Source organism: Panthera tigris, chromosome B4, assembly GCF_018350195.1.
Source record: "Panthera tigris isolate Pti1 chromosome B4, P.tigris_Pti1_mat1.1, whole genome shotgun sequence".
NCBI classification, from domain to species: domain Eukaryota; kingdom Metazoa; phylum Chordata; class Mammalia; order Carnivora; family Felidae; genus Panthera; species Panthera tigris.
Genome location: NC_056666.1, coordinates 20,513,632 through 20,525,907, shown reverse-complemented (window position 1 = coordinate 20,525,907; position 12,276 = coordinate 20,513,632). Strand labels below are relative to the sequence as shown.

General features: G+C 40.9%; 1 non-coding gene across 1 annotated transcript; it reads left to right on the top strand.

The window, feature by feature from the left end:
• The first annotated feature begins 1,861 nt into the window (after positions 1 to 1,861).
• On the top strand, positions 1,862 to 1,935 carry TRNAN-GUU. The gene has a single exon. It is a non-coding gene; the product is annotated as a tRNA-Asn (tRNA).
• Positions 1,936 to 12,276: the final 10,341 nt, after the last annotated feature.

Below are 12,276 nucleotides of genomic sequence, written 5' to 3'. Positions count from 1 at the left end.
ATAGACAGCTTATTATTGGAGCAAAACACAGAGGTTCCATTTAGTGTATTTAATATTTACACGTTCTTTTGAAGTATTTTCAAGAAATGACACCAAAAACAAAAAACACAAAAAAAACTAAAAAAGAGACAAAGCTAATGAGCCGTGGAAATAGCCATTTATTTTATTAAAAAATATGAACAACAGAACCAGACTCAAGACTGAGTTTAAAAACAAATGTGGCATTCACATAGACACATTTTTAGCATGCAAATTAATATTCCTTTTTGAATCAGTTTTTCTCATCAGCCGCTTCTCATCGTCTCTCTTTTTAGAAGTTAACCTGTTCGTATGATGACTGAAGTGAGCCAAAGAGCTGAAGGTATTCACATGAAAAGAACAGTTTCTAATATTATTTTAAGCAGGAGGGTTAATGCTGAATGAAGGGGTGATGAGGGACCTCCTTGCAGTTTGCTTTCACTGAACAGACACAGGAACAACAGCAGCCGAAAGGACACTCACTTTGGTATCCACAGAAGTAAAACCAGCGGGGTAGTCTTACAATAACAGGTGCATAAAATACAAACGAAGGTTTCTCATCATATGTGAAGGTAGCAGCATAAAACGAAATAAGACTCATTAGCTATTCTTTAGAAGCGCTTCCTGGATTTTTTTCCCCCCCCAAACTCAGAATTCTCGAGTCCATTTCTAAAAGTTTGTTTAAAGACGACTGGTACAGCTGGGTGTGAATTCACAGCTGTTTCATGTCCCAGTGCTTTCAAGGAATCCTGCTAATTGTTTTCCAAAGCCGATTTAAATTGCCTTATCAAGCCACAGGAACTCCAAATGTTGATTGGACTGAGGATGTAGCCACAACCTCTATAAATCACAAAACGAATTCTTTCTCCAGGGATTCTGGGCAAAGCAATGTAATGACTGTTCAAAATTTAAATATAGAGTTGTCAAGTGGAAACGAGCAGTTATTTGAGGAGAGAAGAGGCAAAAAAGAGTGTTGAGCGTTTCGAAGAGTACCTCAACGGACATCTGGAAATAGTCACACAAAGGGGAAAATTTTCAGAGAGAGCATCTATAGAGATTTTTGTCAACAGCTAGGGATTTTTAGGAGTTAGAAATCATTCTTTTTTTCTTAACTTCTTTTTCCTCAATTGGGCTATAAATATCCTGCGAGACGTGTGTTTCAAGTGGCATGGCTCAAATGTGCGTATTTAGGCTACATCTAGGGAGCATGAGGGCGATTTAGCAATGAACTAGAATGCACAGGACTAACGAATGTTACTGTATGTAGCTTTTTCCTAGAGCTCTTTTCCAATAAAAACATGTCAGTGACGGATAATTGCAAGCAGGCCAGTACGTGACAAGCAAACGGGGATTGCCTATATGTACTTAATAATACCTGGAAAATAAAAATAAAGAAGGCAAATAAATACAATTCAGATAACCTTATGAATGCCACACAAGTAAATCATGAAGATTAGCGAACAAAACACTGGACAAAGAGTTTGAAACGAAAGGCAAGTTTCTCAGCGCACAAGATTAAATTTTTTATTTCCCTATAAAAAGGAAACATCAGAAATAGTTATCTTCTTGAAACAGAACGTTCCAAACGGGAGCTGGGGGGGGGGGGGGAAACGACGGTATTTTAATACACGCTGCAATCTGAAATTCTGCTCGATCTTGTTGTATTTTATAACTTCTCAATATGCGTTAAAGGCTGAAAATAAAATGAAGAGACGTAGATATACTGAGTGAAAGATTCTGATTTTAATAGTGTGAATCGGGAAACAGCAGAGAAAGTAACAGGCGCGCATTGCCTTTACACTTCCCCATAGAAGCTATAGCTGGCGTAGCAAATGGCACCGGAGTCTCTGTGGCGCAATCGGTTAGCGCGTTCGGCTGTTAACCGAAAGGTTGGTGGTTCGAGCCCACCCAGGGACGGCTCCGTCTTTTGCGGGCTTGTCGCCGGTACTTTTGCACAATTCTCGGAGTTCAGACCTACAGACGACTCGGAGGTGGATATCCGGGGGTTGAGGGAAAAGAAACCGCCCAGCTCACTTCGCCGCCCACCCTGCGTGCGGCTCTTCAGCTTCCGGGAGCGCTGGCGGCCCCTCCCCCAGCCGTCCCCTGCTGGAGACGGGCAGGTGGGCTCTTCCTGCCCTTCCCCGGGGTCGGCGGGAGGGTCCAGCGCCTTAAAGCCCGCGCCTACTTTCACTTGCGATCTCCCAGTTCCCAAACTCAGGCCGCTGGGTGCCCAAAGGAGCCCTCGTCCTCCTCGCTCTTTCCTGAAGCTCAGGCCGCACAAGTCCCTTCCCTGCCTCGCCAGGCTCCCGCGGGCTCCGAGCGGACCGGCAGGCTCCGGCGGCGAGCGCCGAGAGCGCGTAGAGCCCGGGCGGGCCCCTCAGCCGCGCGCGCGCGGCCGCGCCCGGGGCTCGAACCCGCCTCCGCAGCTCCGAGCGGCCCCGGAGGCCCCGGCGGCGGGAGCGCGGCCCGAGCTGCTCTCGTTCTGCTTCAGGACCCCTGAGATGTCAGAGGTCGCGTGCATGTATGTATTTAAAAGGTGCCAAGTTCAAGCTGCACATTGATTTAAAACTCTTCACGGTTTTTAACACTAATGTTGAATCGTGCGTGCAACGTTGGTCTCTTCTCCGTCCGCGTAAGCATAAACTCCCGTATAATAACTTCAACGTTGACTCTTCCTGGTACTGGTGAATTCAGAAATGCTTGTTCTAAAGCCTTTGAGGGGGCTCGATCGTAGGCGCATTTATGTATTACATTTCACTTTTTATACTCAAGGGCCAGAATTTTATGGAGGATGGAAAGGACCTGCCACATTTCCCATCTATTCGGAAAGGGAGCAAACCCGCTTTTTGTTTTTGTCTTTTAACAGCTGTGTGACTGTGTTAAACTTAAAAAAAAAAATTATGAGAAAGATGCAAAGTGAAACTGCTAACATATTTTGCCTCGATAAGCATATACGATGGAGTTCCCAAAATGCAAAGTCCTCTGAAAATAGTTACCTTGTACTTCATTCTCTAAATATATGCTGCCTTTCAGAAGTAATCATAGTTTCTTCATAATTATTGTCTTGGGTCTAGATTACAGAAACGTGAAGGAGGGTTCTGGAGAAAAGGGATGTTTTATTCCCGCAAATGAATAGTTACGCTTTTCTTTGTATTTTCAGGTGTCCATGTTAATTAGGGCTCACATTTAGTGAGTGTTCAGTCCTGGCCAGTCACTGCTCTGAGTGCTTTCATGGAAGAAAGTGCGATCCTTACAACAACCCTTCCAGGTAGGTCCTACTGTTGCCACTGTACAGATGAGCTACCGGAAGCAAGGTGCAGTGGGCCGATTTGCCTGAATCTGCAGTTAGTCACTAGCGTGGTACAGATTTGAACCCAGGCAGCCAGGCTCCAGAGCCCATGCTCCTCACTGTTGTATTATACTTCTCCTTCTGACTTAGAGCTCCTTGATTCATTAGTTAATTTAAAACCAAAGGTGATATTTTTAATGAATTTTTGTGAAGTTTCATTAACGTTTTGTTCCAGAGTTCATGAAGGAAAAAAGAAACGCATCGAACATTCATGGAATACTAAAGGGCATTGTTAAATTGCACATTCATTGTGCTGCTTCGTTTTATTGAAATGAAAACTGGGTAGGAACAGGAAATCTTAATGTGAAATGGATCTTTGGGAAACAATTTGATAGCATTTCCTTGGAGAAGGCCAGATTAGAAACAAAGACAGGCTGGAATAGCCCAGGCAAAATAGGGAAGAAAGATAGAAAGAAGAATAGATTCAAGCAATGGGGGCTAATGTGCAGCCCAAGGATTCTTGGACTGATGTTTGGCCTTTGGGATATACCCATACAGACCCCGATTTCGGGACACTTTGGGGAGATAGCACCACGGTTTGCCCTGGCTGGACAGGTGCCTAGGCGGCAGTTTTAAATTTGATCCTAAAATTTTTTCAGTATGTTCAGTCTCATCCTATTTCGGGGATTAATAGGATTTAGAGGCCAGAAAGTAAAGAGGAGGGATTAAATGAGAATGGAGGCGGGGCAAGGAGTGCAAAACTGCCCTCTAATGTAAGTAGTTGATTTTATTATGTAGGCAGGTGCTTAGTGCATTTCCTCGTACTCGCTGTGGCATACAGAGAAGACAGGTGGGAAGGCTTTTGGAAAAAATCGCTTAAATATTTATGGAGAAATTGGCTTTGTAAAATTTCAGTGTGTATTTTATAGATGTTGCAATTAATGCTACTTCTGGGGAGCGTTACTTGGTTTTCAGTTTCTTGGTTCTGTGATACCAGCAAAGCCCAGAAATGCGTCGAGATCATTCAGATCATTAATTGAAGACAGAAGAGCCTTTAACAGTCTATGTCGAGCATCTGAATATGTAAATATGTTCCTAATATTGTTATCAAACAGTTGTATACTTAAACTTCATGTATCAAGTATGAGAAAAACTCACTAAACTAATGCAGTAAAAGGTGAACATAGGTGCTGTGGCTTACGAACTTATTAGAGCAGGTGCGATTCAGGTAACTCGTAATAAATAATAATTTAAAATATTTTTTATATCACCGCATTTCTTTAAATAATGGAGGTCAGGAGGAAGCCACATGGGTACTATGTCTCTGTTTTCATTTCTAACACCTGCGTCTGATGTCATACGATACAAGGTTTGGGGGGGGGGGAAACTTTTAAACTGCCAAAGAAACACAACTGCCTTATTTCTGCATACGTGACACATCATAACGAGTAATGCCAACATGATTTTTAATTTTATTTCTCGGAATTTTGCTGGGCTTGAAGCCTAAAAAATTCAACTTATAGCTATAGCCGGCGGAGCAGGAATAAACTGGTGGTAGGATAAACTATAATACATTTAGCTAGAAAATAGTTGAAGAAGTTGAAACCTTTTAAATAACTAAGAATGTTACTTGTATCGGGGCAGGGCGCCTGGCTGGCTCAGTGGAAGGAGCATGCAGCTCTTGAGCTCAGGGTTGTGAATTCAAGCCCCACCTTCGGTGTAGCGATTACTTAAATAAATTAATTAAAAAGAACAGTTTCCCATTCCTGTTAAAAGAATGTTAATTTTATCAGCCGCAGAAAGTCATTAAAAATTGTTTAGACTCATATACCTTAAGGAAACTCTTAAAATATAATTTTAAAGGAAACTCCTTGTAACCTACGTCTTGATTAATAAATAGAATAATTATCAACATCCCAGAGACTCCCCCCTTGTTCTCCTCCCAGTCACCAAACTATAACTTTTAAATTGTAAACATACGGATTCTCAGGTTACAGTGAGCATTTTACGTTGTCTTAGATGGGGAGTCAAAAATAAATTTACTACCAAACGCTATCAGATGAGTACTTACACATGACGATCAGGAGAAATAATAGAAATTGAAAATCAGTTTTCCATGCCTGCTCACTTTTGATCTACCATCTATGATAAACTTGGTAAGAATAAATTTGTGCTATTAAGGCGGAAAATATGGGAAATTTACTATCTATTTGAAGTTTTGAGTTTTGTCTGTAAGTAGATAAAAACGGCTCCTACCCCCACCTATTTAAAAGCATGAAACATGGGGCACCTGGCTGGCTCAGCCGGTGGGGGGGGGGGGTGGGGGAGCATGGTGGGACTCTTGACCTTGGGATTGTAAATTCGAACCCCATGTTGGGTATAGAGATTACATAAAAATAAAATCTTTAAAAAGATGAAACAATAATAACCTAGAAATTACTATGACATTTATGTTAATCAAAATTTTACTTTTGAAAACAAATTAAAAAAATAAAATAAAAATTTGAAAAACAATAAATTTTAAAACCAAAATGAGATTTGAGATTAAAAGTGCAGAAAGAAGATGACGCAGTAGTTTTCAAAATAATATATTCTAAAATCCCAAGGATCCAGAGGCCTCTGTTGGAGGAAAACACACAGTCATCCTGTTATTTGGAAACTATAAATAACTATAAAGGAAAATCTAATTTGTGTGGGGGAAAAAAGCCATGTTTAAAGCCGTGGAAAGTTCAGTTTTTAATGCCACTAAGGAGAGGCTTCGCAGAAAGGGTCAGCATGTAAGAATCCAGAGCAAAAATTTTACCTTCTTACTTCAAAGAAAATTCTTCATTGTTATCAAAGTAGTGTATGTATAAGGTTATAATAATAAATATGTGTAGAATTTACTATGTGATATTTACTATATACTATCTAATAGAAATCATAAATAAGATAAAACATGCAATACTTATGGAAGTAGTGAAATAAATTATGGTATATTATTTAGACATTAGAATACTATATAGCCATTTACATAATATTTTTCAGGAAAAAGGCCTTTGGACAATGTTAAAATATAGAATCAGGTATAAAAAGTTAGATACAAAAACGGTCCAAAAAGCATGATCCTAATTTTGTAATGAGACTAAATTACCTACATAGGGGATCTCTAAATATTTCTTGATGGTGAATGAAATACACCAAAAGAAGATTATTAGTGATTTTTCTTTTTTATACTTTACTTTCCAAATTATCTGTAATAAGCTTGTATTCTCTTATTTGTTAAATAACATGTTTATAATATAAAATAATACCCGAACTCATACTATGTATACAATTTTGAATTCTACTTTTCTCTCTTAAAACTAACACTGAGGAGATTAGGGAGCTCATATATAAACCTTTGTGTACACGATCAAATGATTTTCAACAGGAGTTCACAGACCATTCAAGGGAGAAAGGACAGTCTTTTAAACAAATGTTGTGGAGAAAACTGGATTTCCACATGCAAAGAATCAAGTCGGGTCCTTCCCTTACATCATATACGAAAATCAACTCAAAATGGATCAAATACCTACATGTAAGATCTAAAATTATAAAACTCTTAGAAGAAAACATAGGGGGAAATCTTCATGACCTTGAATTTGGCCGTGATTTCTTGGATATGACAACGAAAGCACAGGCAACAATTTAAAAGTAGATAAATGGACTACATCAGAATTAAAAACTTCTGGCAAATGAATGACACTATCAGTTGAGTGAAAAGGCAGCCCATGGAATGGGAGAAAATATTTGTAAATAGTATATCTGTTAAAGGGTTAATATCTGGAATATATAAAGAACTTCTACAACTCAACAATAAAAAGCAAACAACTCAAAAGTGGACAAAGCAGTCAAGTAGACATTTCTGTAAAGAAGATCTACAAATAGGGCACCTGAGTGCCTCAGTCGGTTGAGCGTCTGACTTCGGCTCAGGTCATGATCTCACGGTTCGTGAGTTCAAGTCCCGCATGGGGCTCTGTGCTGATCAGCTCAGAGCCTGCAGCCTGCTTTGGATTCTGTGTCTCCCCCTGTCTCTGCCCCTCCCCCACTCACGCTCTGTCTCTCACTCTCAAAAATAAAACATTAAAAAAATTAAATAAACATAAAAAAAAAGATATACAAATGGCCAGTAAGTCCATGAAAAGAAGCTCAACATCAGAAATCATTAGAGACATGCAAATCCAAACCACAGGGAGATATCACGTCACCTACATTAGGATGGCTACCGTTAAAAAACAACAGAATAATAACTACAAGCTGTAAATAAATAACAAGTGTGGGTGAGGACACGGAGGAATTGGAATCCATGTGCGTCGCTGGTGGGAATGGAAGGTGATACGGTCACTATGGAAAACGGTGTGGTGGTTCCTCAAAAAATCAGAATTACCATAAGGTCCGGCAATTCTGCTTCTTGATTCTGCTTCTTTCAAACCAAAAGGTTTGAAAAACAGTATGTCAGAGAAGCATTTGTACACCCATGGTCATAGTGGCTAAAGTGTGGGTATAGAGTTTTAGTTTTGCAAGATGAAAAGAGTTTTGGAGACTGCTAGTACAACAATGGGAATGTCCTTAACAATACACTTAACATGATAAAGATGTTAAGTTTTGTGTTCTGTATATTTTAACCATAATTAAAAAGTTTTAAAAATTATTTTGAGGGGTTGCGTTCCCCCTCCTATGAAGTATATAATAAGACAGTAGAGTATCGATGCAGGGATAGATACGTAAAGCCAATGGGAATGATTGAAAACCCAGAACCATACTTAAAGACATTTAAACAATTTTTTGAAGATGTTATTTTAAGTCATCTCTGCACCCAGTGTGGGGCTCGAACTTACAACCTGGAGATCAAGAGTCACACGCTCCACCAACTGAACCAGCCAGGTGCCCCAAGGATATTTAATTTTTTAAGAAGTTGGCTCCGCAGGAAAGGGGGAGCATAATTCCCCGCTCCTTAAGTGTGTGCTGTGCATAGTGATTTTCTTCTAAAGAGTACAGTACGGAAAGGGATGGAGAGAGCAAGGAAAGGGCAACTTTACTGACAAACACTACCTCGATCAAGGACATCAATAGAGAGAAGTCATGTTGGTAGTATGTTCCCTTGATATGATGGCACTTCGCCTCTGTGGTCTTCCTTCTCCCAACCCGTAATCCCCAGTCTACTCATGATGAAAACATTAGACAAAGTTCAGCAGAGGCTCATGTTGTAGAATACTTGCCTGGTCCTCCTCAAAACTCAAAGTCCTCAAGAGCAAGGAACGTCAGCAATTATTACAGCCAAGAGGAATCTAAGGAGACAAGACAAGTAAATGTAATGTAGTATCCTAGATAGAATCCTGGATGGAAAAGGTCATTAGGTAAAACCTAAGGGAATATGAAGAAGCTATGGACTCTGGATAATAATGTGTTGATAATGGTTTATGATAACGAATGTACTGTATTAACGTAAGATGTTAATAATAGGAGAAACTAGATGTGGGGTGCATGAGTACTTTGCACGATGGTCTCAATTTTTTCTGTAAATTTAAACCTGTTCTAAAAAAGCGAGACTATTAAAAAATATCGGGTGGCCCTGCGGAACAGTGGAGAAAGGACTGAATTTTCAATATATGGTATGGGGACAATTGGTTATCTATGTAGAAAGAACGAAATTGTATTCCTATGTCACACTTCACACAAAAATTAATTCCAGATGAATCATAGACTTAAATATGAAAAATAAAGCAGTTATGTTTTTAGAAGATAATGCAGATAAAAATCCTGTGGCCTCATGATAGGGACTTTCTTAAATAAGACACCCCCCCCAAAGACCCCCAACTCATCACAAAAGTAAAGATTGATAGATTTTTTTTAAAGATTTTATTTTTAAGTAATCTCCACATCCAATGTGGGACTTGAACTCACAACCCTGAGATCAAGAGTCACATGCTCACAGACTGAGCCAGCCAGGTGCCCCAAAGATTGATAAATTGGATTACATAAACATTAAGAGGTCTCTCTCTCTCTCTCTCTCTCTCTCTCTCTGCTGGGAAGGGAGGGGTTCTCCCCCTCCTCTCAACAATTAAAAAAAAAATTAAGAGCTTATGTTTATCAAAACACATTATTATTTATTTTTTTTAGAGAGTGAGAGGGAGAGGGAGAGAGAGAAGGAGTGCGAGTGGGGGAGGAGCAGAGGGAGAGGGTGAAGGAGAGAGAATCTTAAGCAGGCTCCATGCTCATTGTAGGGCCCTACGTGGGGCTCCCTCTCGCAACTGTGAGATCATGATCTGAGCTGAAGTCAAGAGTCAGAGGGTCAACCGACGGAGCTACCCTGGCACCCCTCAAGAGACGTTATTGAAAGAACGAAATGGCAAGCCAAGAGTCATAATTCATAAAACCAACACTGGAATCATATGTAGATTAAAAATCATACGTAGATTTAAAAAGAAGAAGAGAAATACCTAATAGAAAAACAGTTAATGGCTATGAACAGGAAAGTCAAGTGGCCAATAAACATCTGAAGAGATTATTTCATTAGTAATCAGGAGACTGTAAATTACATTTGGAATGAGTTACCATTACACAGGCACCAGACTGGCAAACATTTTAGCCTAACACTTGCAAGAGTTGGTGGGGCGGGGGTGGGGGGGTGGGGGGTGCGGAGGAGAGAAAATAATAGGAACCCTTAAACATGGCTGTATTTGGTGGAAAACAAAACTTTGGAATTCTCTGATAGAGATGGTTTGGTATTTTATTTTTATTTAAATTTTTATTTAAATTCTAGTTAGTTAACATACAGTGCAGTATTGGTTTCAGGACTAGGATTCAGTGATTCATCACTTACATACAACACTCAGTGCTCATCATAACAAGTGCCCTCCTTAATACCCATCACCCATCTAGCCCAGCCCCCACCCACCTCCCTCCATCAACCCTCAGTTTGTTCTCCATCATTAAGAGTCTCTCATGGTTTGTTTCCCTCTCTCTCTCTCCATTTTTTCCCCCTTCCCGTATGGTCATCTGTGTTGTTTCTTAAATTCCACATATGAGTGAAATCATATGGTATTTGTCTTTCTCTGGCTAACTTATTTCACTTAGCATAATACGCTCTAGCTCCATCCATGTCATTGCAAATGGCAAGATTTCAGTCTTTTTGATGGCTGAGTAATATTTCAGTGTGTGTGTGTGTGTGTGTGTGTGTGTGTGTGTGTGTGTATCACATCTTGATCCATTCATCAGTCAATGGATATCTGGGCTCTTTGCAGAGTTTTGTTATCGTTGAAAATGCTGCTGTAAACATCAGGGTGCAGGTACCCCTTGGAATCTGTATTTTTGTATCCTTCGTTTAAACACCTAGTAGTGCAATTGTTGGATCATAGGTTACTTCTATTTTTTACTTTTTGAGGAACCTCCATACTGTTTTCCAGAGCGGCTGCACCAGTTTGCATTCCCGGAGATGGTTATCTATTTTATGAGACTGACGCACTGCCCACCGCACCAAGAGGGCTGCTTCGTTATCTATTTTAATACAAACTTGGATGCATTGAGCAAGTTGACACAGATCAAGTTCCTAGGGAAATGGATCCTGAGATTTGGGTGTAAGAGATTTTTGAAGATTGCTCTATGGAAAGACACCTCTGAGGGAACAAGGGGAGTGAGATTGAGCAGAGGGCAGAATTGAAATGAGACACAGTTTCAGAATCCCATGGGGAACTCTGGAGCTGCGGAAGCCTTCCCAGAATGTCCCAAATCAAGGCACGGGTGCCGGGCTTTTGTACCTCCACGTTAAGTCATCATCTGATGTGGACCATCCATGGGGAGAGGCCGGAACCTTGGGTAAAACCTCTTTCTTTGCCGAGGGAAATTCTTGAGGAGTGATAAAGCTGGAGTTACCAACATCCAACATTGCCAGCAACAGCAAGACTAAGTGCCTTGCTCCTGAGGGTTTCTCTACTGACCAAATGTACTTGCTTTGTACGGTAAGTTCATTCCACCTTCTCCACGATCGTGGACAGCCTCTTTTTCTGGGAAATTCACAAGAGGAAAGTTAGTGGGATGAATCATAGCCCTAACCGTTGTAGCTGGTCTTGAAGCTACAATCGATATTCGTCATCTCTGTCCTGATCCTTTGCTAACACTTCCTCTGGTCTAGGAAGCTTGTCTCATGGAGTGATGCTGACTTCCAGCCTTGGGGGGTGGGGGGTGGGGTCTGAACTCATGCTCATTGCACCCTTTGTAAGCTGTCAATTCTGCGTGTCTTTATTAACAATCAAAATTGGACAGGTGTCCCAAGAGACACCACAAGTGAGTCACCTGGCTGTGAATGCATTCCTCTCCATACCACGTAATAGCAATCCTTCCTCCTCCTGGTAATCACAGGCAAGTACGCCTTCCAGAAAGATGACTAGTTTTCTTACCTGATGGTCTCTTGACAAAAGGAGCTTGAAGTGACCTGGAGGCAGCTATGCTTTAAGTTTAATGACAGTCTCGCCGTATCCCTTGGTGGAAGCATTCGGCTTAGGATCGTGGGTACAGGAAGTACAAATTTCTCAAGGAGGTTACTGAGAGGGATGGTAAACTGTTGACTCCTACTTATAATCCTTGGTTTTCAGACTCCTGTATTCTATGTATTGGGGACACAGTACCAAATGACAGTCATTGATTTCAGCTATATATTACTATGTCCCATGGAGTGGCCATCCAGGGTATCATTTCCAAGCTGGCTTTGGCTTTGGCTCAGTTATGTCTTTAAGCAGCCATTCCACTCTCCTCTCAGGCCAGCAGCTTCTGGATGATGTAGTCACGAAAGGCTAAGTTGGTCCCACGGTCACGTGCCCCTCCTGTTGCCGTGGCTCAATGCAATGCCATGCCACCGTTTGAGCACCGGTCTTAGATAGGTTTTGTGGGTTGCCCAAGGGAAGTCACTGCCCCTGTCGGGGTGCAAGGGGTCCAGGGTAGCCTGCTGGCCA